This window comes from Rhinopithecus bieti, unplaced genomic scaffold (genome assembly GCF_001698545.2).
Source record: "Rhinopithecus bieti isolate Rb0 unplaced genomic scaffold, ASM169854v2 scaffold_48723, whole genome shotgun sequence".
NCBI classification, from domain to species: domain Eukaryota; kingdom Metazoa; phylum Chordata; class Mammalia; order Primates; family Cercopithecidae; genus Rhinopithecus; species Rhinopithecus bieti.
Genome location: NW_016819201.1, coordinates 49,068 through 55,421, shown reverse-complemented (window position 1 = coordinate 55,421; position 6,354 = coordinate 49,068). Strand labels below are relative to the sequence as shown.

Below are 6,354 nucleotides of genomic sequence, written 5' to 3'. Positions count from 1 at the left end.
GCCCAAAGCAATTTATAGATTCAGTGCTATTCCCATTAAACTACCATTGACATTCTTCACAGAATTAGAAGAAACAATTTTAAAATTCATATGGAACTGAAAAAGAGCTCGTATAGTTGGTAAAGTCCTAAGTAAAAAGAACAAAGCTAGAGGCATCATGCTACCTGACTTCAAACTATACTATAAGGCTACAGTAACCAAAACAGCATGATACTAGCACAAAAACAGGCATATAGACCAATAGAACAGAATACAGAACTCAGAAATAAAACTGCACATCTACAACCATCTGATCTTTGACAAACCTGACAAAAACAAGCAATGGGGAAAGGATTCCCCATTTAACAAATGGTGCTGGCAGAACTGGCTAGCCATATGCCAAAAATTGAAAATGGACCCCTTCCTTACACCATATACAAATTAACTCAAAATGGATTAAATACTTAAATGTAAAACCCAAAACTATAAAAACTCTAGAAGAAGAAAATCTGGGCAATACCATTCAGGACATAGGGATGGGCAAAGATTTCACGACAAAAATGTCAAAAGCAACTGCAACAGAAGCAAAAATTGACAAATGGGATCTAATAAAACTAAAGAGCTTCTGCACAGCAAAATAAACTATTATCAGAATGAACAGACAACCTACAGAATGGGAGGAAATTTTTGCAGTCCATCCATCTGACAAAGGTCTGATATCCAGAATCTACAAGAAACTAAAATTTACAAGAAAAAACTAAACAACCCCATTAAAAAGTGGGCAAAGGAAATGAACAGACAATTTTCAAAAGAAGACACAAATGCGGCCAAAAAACATATGAAAAAAAAGCTCAACATCACTGATCATTAGAGAAATGCAAATCAAAATCACAATGAGATACCATCTCACACCAGTCAGATTGGCGATTATTAACAAGTCAAGAAACAACAGATCCTGGTGAGATTGCAGAAGAATAGGAATGCTTTTACGCTGTTGTTGGGAATGTAAATTCGTTCAAGCATTATGGAAGATACGGTGGCGATTCCCCAAAAACCTAGAATCAGAAATACCATTTGACCCAACAATCCCATTATTAGGTATATACCCAAAGGAATATAAATCATTCTATTATAAAGATGCATGCACACGTATGTTCACTGCAGCAATACTCACAATAGCAAAGATGTGGAATCAACCCAAATGCCCATCAGTGATGGACTGGATAAAGAAAATTTGGTACATGTACACCATGGAATACTATGCAGCCATAAAAAAGGAACGAGATCACGTCCTTTGCAGGGATATGGATGAAGCAGGAAGCCATTATCCTCAGGAAACTAATGCAGAGAGAGAAAACCCAACACTGCATGTTCTCACTTATAAGTGGGAGCTGAACAATGAGAACACATGGACACAGAGAGGGGAACAACACACACTGGGGCCTTTTGGGGGTGGGCAGCAAGCAGGCAGAGCATTAGAAAAATGAGTTAATGCATGCCAGCCTTAATAGCTAGGCGATGGGTTGATAGATGCAGCAAACCACCATGGCACACATTTACCTATGTAACAAACCTGCACATCCTGCACATGAACCCTGGAACTTAAAAAATAAAATAAAATAATTCTGAACCAACTGGGCCTTACTGACATTTATAGAACAATTCATACAATAACAGAAGAATACACATTCTCTTCAAGTACACATAGAATATTTATCAAGATAGACCATATTCTGGACGATAAATGAAGTCTCAATAAACTAAAAGGATTCAAGTTACACGAAGTATATTCTCTGGTTACAATGTAATTAAATTAGACATCAATAACTGGAAAATCCCCAAATACTTGAGAACTACACAGCATACATCTAAATAACTAACTCTTGGATCAAAGAACAACTCAAAGAGAAATCAGTAAGTAATTTCAAACTGAAGAAAAATGAAAACGCAACACATCAAAATTGTGAGATATAGCTAAAGTAGTATTAGAGGGGAATCTGCAGTACTAAAATGCCTATATTAGAAGAGAAGAAAGGTCTCAAATCAATGGCCTTAGTTTCTACTTTAAGTGACCAGAAAAAGTAGATTGGCTTAAACACCAAGTAAACAAAAGAAATAATAAATATAAAGGGAGAAAACAAGGAAATAGAAAACAGTAAAACAATAAAGAAAATCAGTAAGACTAAATGCTAGTTCATTGAGATAGTCAATAAAATTGATAACCCTCTAGGCAGAAAAATTTTTAAAAAGAGAGAGGAGTAGACACAATTAGTAACATCAGGAATGAGAGAGGTTAAGTCATCAGATACTCTACAAATGTCAAAAGAATAATAAGAAACTGATTAACATGGCTGCGGTAAAACAGATACTCACATATATTGCTGGTGGCAGTAAATACTTACAGTACCCCTTTGGAGGGAAATTTGAGAATGCCTAATAAAACTACACACATGCACTTACTATTTGACCTACCAGCACCAGACCTAGGAATCTGTGAAGATACACATCCAAACATACACAAATACTGTATATTTTCACAAGGTTATTCCTTCCAGTATTATTTGTAATAGCTTAATATGAGAAACAAATGTCCACTCATAGGAAAGTGAGTATATAAATTATGGTAGTGACACAATAAAGCACAATGCAGCTGTAAAAAATAATGTGGAAGATATTTATGAGTTGGCTTCAAATCTGTAAAATGCAAAAAATATAGAGGTTAATAGGACTAATATAATTTATTTTTTCTAATATATTGTCCTAAAAGAATTTGGTATCATGTGGTTATCTCATAGACCTGAGCTATGACCAAAAGAGTTCAACACCAACTAGGAGGTGTCACCAAGAATAGGTACAAATCACCAAGTCTAAAGCATTGGCCATAAAACTGAAACAAGGAAGAGAGCAAAGGGTCTACAGAGGGGAATCTGTAAGACAGTCTCTGTAGGTGGTTCTCAGAAAGACCCTTTCCCTGGACTTTAGGAGGAGGGGGCATCAGATGGAGCAGCAACCCTTGTCATCAGATGAAAGGGCACTGTTGAGAGCACAGTTTGAGACTGGCTCCTTTCAGGACCTCATACCCAGGGCAGATCCTCAGGATGCTGCTGCCTGAGGTTGAGATCCAGAAATTGACCTGGGGGTTGAGGATGCTGCTGCCTGAGGTTGAGATCCAGAAGTTGACTTGGAGGTTGAGAAACATAGAGTATCCCAATGAAAATTCCTACATGAAGAACCCAAAGCATTAGGTTACCTCCTCTTGAGTCTCTGTTTCCTCCTTTCTTCCCTAGAGCTGAAAATTGAGGTTCATTCCTCCCTTGGATTCCCAGCCACCTAGAGCCTTGGAGCAAAAGGCGGATGTCCATGTTCCCCCTCCCCACCTAAGACATGATTAGAGGGTTGGAACTTTTAGCCTCACCCCTTGACCTCCAAGGAGAGGATAGGGGCTGGAGATTGAGCTAATCACCAATGGTCAATGATTTCATCAATCATATCTATGTAATGAAACCTCTACAAAAACCCTAACTGTCTGAGATTTTCCAGGTTGGTGAACTCATTCATATTCTGGGAAGGTGGTGTACCCCAAATCCACATGGATGGCAGCTTCTGCATTTGGGACCCTTCTGGACCTTGCCATAATGTACCTCTTCATCTCACTTTTAATTTATATTCTTTATAATGAACCAATAATAGGAAGTAGTGTTTCCCTGAGTTCAGTGGGCCCCAATAGCAAATTACTGAACCTGAGGAGGGGGTTGCGGGAACTCCCAACTGGGAGCTAAGTCAGACAGAAGTGTGGGTAAGGTGGAGATCCATTACTTGTGATTGCTGTCTGAAGTGGGGAGGGCAGTCTTATGGGAACGAGCCCTTAACCAGAGAAGTCTGCACTAACTCTGGGTAGTGTCAGAATTGAATTAAATTGTAGGAGACCTAACTGGTGTCCTCAAAGAATAGGAGAATTGCTTAGTGTGAAAATCCACACATTCTGTGCCAGAAGTATTGTGGGTAGAGGAACCACTTTCTTTCACTTGGTACCCAGTGGATGCATGGGGCAGGGGAAAGAAGGATACTCAATGTGAAACAGGACAAGGACTTACCATGGGGTTGCTACCTGGGATGGGACCAAAGAAACACATCCTAAGGAATAAGCAGAGATCACAACACAAGAGGGCAAAGGGTATGCAGAGGGGAACTTAGGAAACTATCCATGAAGCAGTTTCTGTAGGTGCTCCCCAGAAAGACCTCCTCTGAGGCCCAAGAGAGCAGGGAGAGTATCACATGGAGCAGCAACCCACTTTGTGTCCCTCAATGGGAATGAGATTCTGCTGCATGCGGCTGAGATCCAGGAATCCCGTTGGGGTCGAGAAGCTTGGAATATCCTAATGAGAAATCCTAGGTGAAAGACCCACAGCATCTAGGTTTCCTCTCCTCGAGTCTATGTCTTCTCCTCCTTTTCCTAGAACTGCCAGGATTGAGGTTCATTCCTCTCTTGCATCCCAGTCAGCTGGAGCCTTGGAGGAAAAGGCAGATGTATGTGTTGCCTTCTCCTGCCCTCCTCCACCCTCTGCCAGTTTTGAGCTGGTATCAGCCATCCCCACTTTCTGAATACTGCCAGTAAGAAGACAGAGAGTAGAATGAGTGCGGATGCATAGCCCATGGTTCCCATCCCCACTCCTGCCTTTCCTGATCCAGCACCACAGGTGTTCACGAATTGTCACTTCACCATTTCCCCGCTCTGGGCTTCCCTGAAGCCAACTCCATCCATATGTCCACCTCCCCCACCCACACATACAAACACAGGGCACTCACTGGGCTGGGAGCCTTGGGATTAGGGGACAAGGGTGTTCAAAAGGCAGGAGGGAGCAGGCGGATCCGAGGCATTACCTGCACCCGCATCTAGTCTCAGTCACCACCTCCTAGGGATGGCATCTGCCGTCCTTGCACCCACTTCCTCCAATAGCAACCGCTGCTCCTTTCCACGAATGCGTCAGGCAGGTAGACTCTCTGCTTCCTGAGCTCCTGAACAAAAGACAGACCAGCTAAGACGCTCGCGGTTGGCTGAGGGATTGTTTCCTTTACCAACAAATGCTGTAGTTCCGGTCGCCTGAGAAATTAGTTTTCAGGCTGATGCAGCATGGAAAGACACCTACCTACCTTAATATGCCGCCCTTCCTCCCACGTTCTGCTCTGCGGAGCACAGGTGTCTTCCGCCTTTCAGGTCCTTTCTGGGTGTAAGAAAACACTCCTCTCGGCAAGCCAAATCCGGAGCCTGGTCACATGACCCACCGTCAGCCCCACGTGACTACGCAGTCAGCTTGTTCGCCGCAGTCCCGTACCACGGATGACAGTCTTCTGCCTCTGGGGTGCTTGCTAGAAGACACTGAAGCTCCTTGGCCAGACAGCTGGAAGGAAGGCTGGGCTTTGCTCGGGAGGACCACTTGGCTGGCGAGGAACATTCGATGAGGATTTGGGAAATGAAGTGATTTTTAATATTTTGTATACGACTCAAGCGACATACTAAAACACACACAGGATCTGTCTTGAAACATGGTGGTAAGCAAAACAAAATTCAAACTCCAATTTGCACCACTAGGATGATCCCTGTTAAAACTTACGGTTTGCAAAGGGAGGCAAAACTGTCACTTCCATGTACCTTACCAAACTAGGATCAGGTGGGGAAAAAAAGCATGTTGCACTGTCAGAAAAATTCTACAAAACTTAGGTAAAGTCACCATTAGTTACTGGATGTCATTTCAGGGCAGTGCTGGGATGTCTATTGACTTACCTATTTTTCAACTCTGTAGACACTGAGGTTAACATGTAGATATTTTATTCAATAGATATGTACATGATTTATGTCCAGTACAATAGATAACCTTAAATATTACAATTTATTGCCCTGTAAGATATTAACTAGTTTTGTATTTAACCTGGCAGTGTTATTCTAACATTTAATTTCCTATGTGTTTATAAAATTCAATGTTTTGTTTGTATCTTCATGTTGTGTATATTGTATATACACATATACCCTTCAACTGTTTTCTTAATCCTAGCAGTTGTTCATTAATTGTGTTGAAAAATCTTTCACATATTCTTTTTACATTTACATGAGTTGTAATTTTACCTTTGAAAATTTAGAGCATTCTGAGACCAAAAAAAATATTTTGTCATGTCTAAAAATAAAACATTTGATATTTCTCCTAAGTCTGAATTTCCTCTCCAAACCAACATATATCCCTGTCTTTTCCAATTCTCCTGACTGAAGGTATGGTGTTGTCATTTTTTAAATTATCGTGGCAAAATACACATAAGATTTGCCATTTTAAGCATTTTAAAGTATACAACCCAGTACATTATCAATGTTGTACAACCATCACC

General features: G+C 40.9%; 1 long non-coding RNA gene across 2 annotated transcripts; it reads right to left on the bottom strand.

Moving 5' to 3' along the window:
- Positions 1 to 4,339: 4,339 nt before the first annotated feature.
- Positions 4,340 to 5,562, bottom strand: LOC108519607 (uncharacterized). Of its 2 annotated transcripts, none has more exons than XR_001882673.1 (3): positions 5,131 to 5,562; positions 4,861 to 4,995; positions 4,340 to 4,584 (listed from the first exon to the last, which is right to left on the bottom strand). It is a non-coding gene; the product is annotated as an uncharacterized LOC108519607 (long non-coding RNA). The 2 variants fall into 2 exon arrangements; XR_001882674.1 differs by having other exon boundaries at positions 4,340 to 4,487; positions 5,131 to 5,554.
- Positions 5,563 to 6,354: the final 792 nt, after the last annotated feature.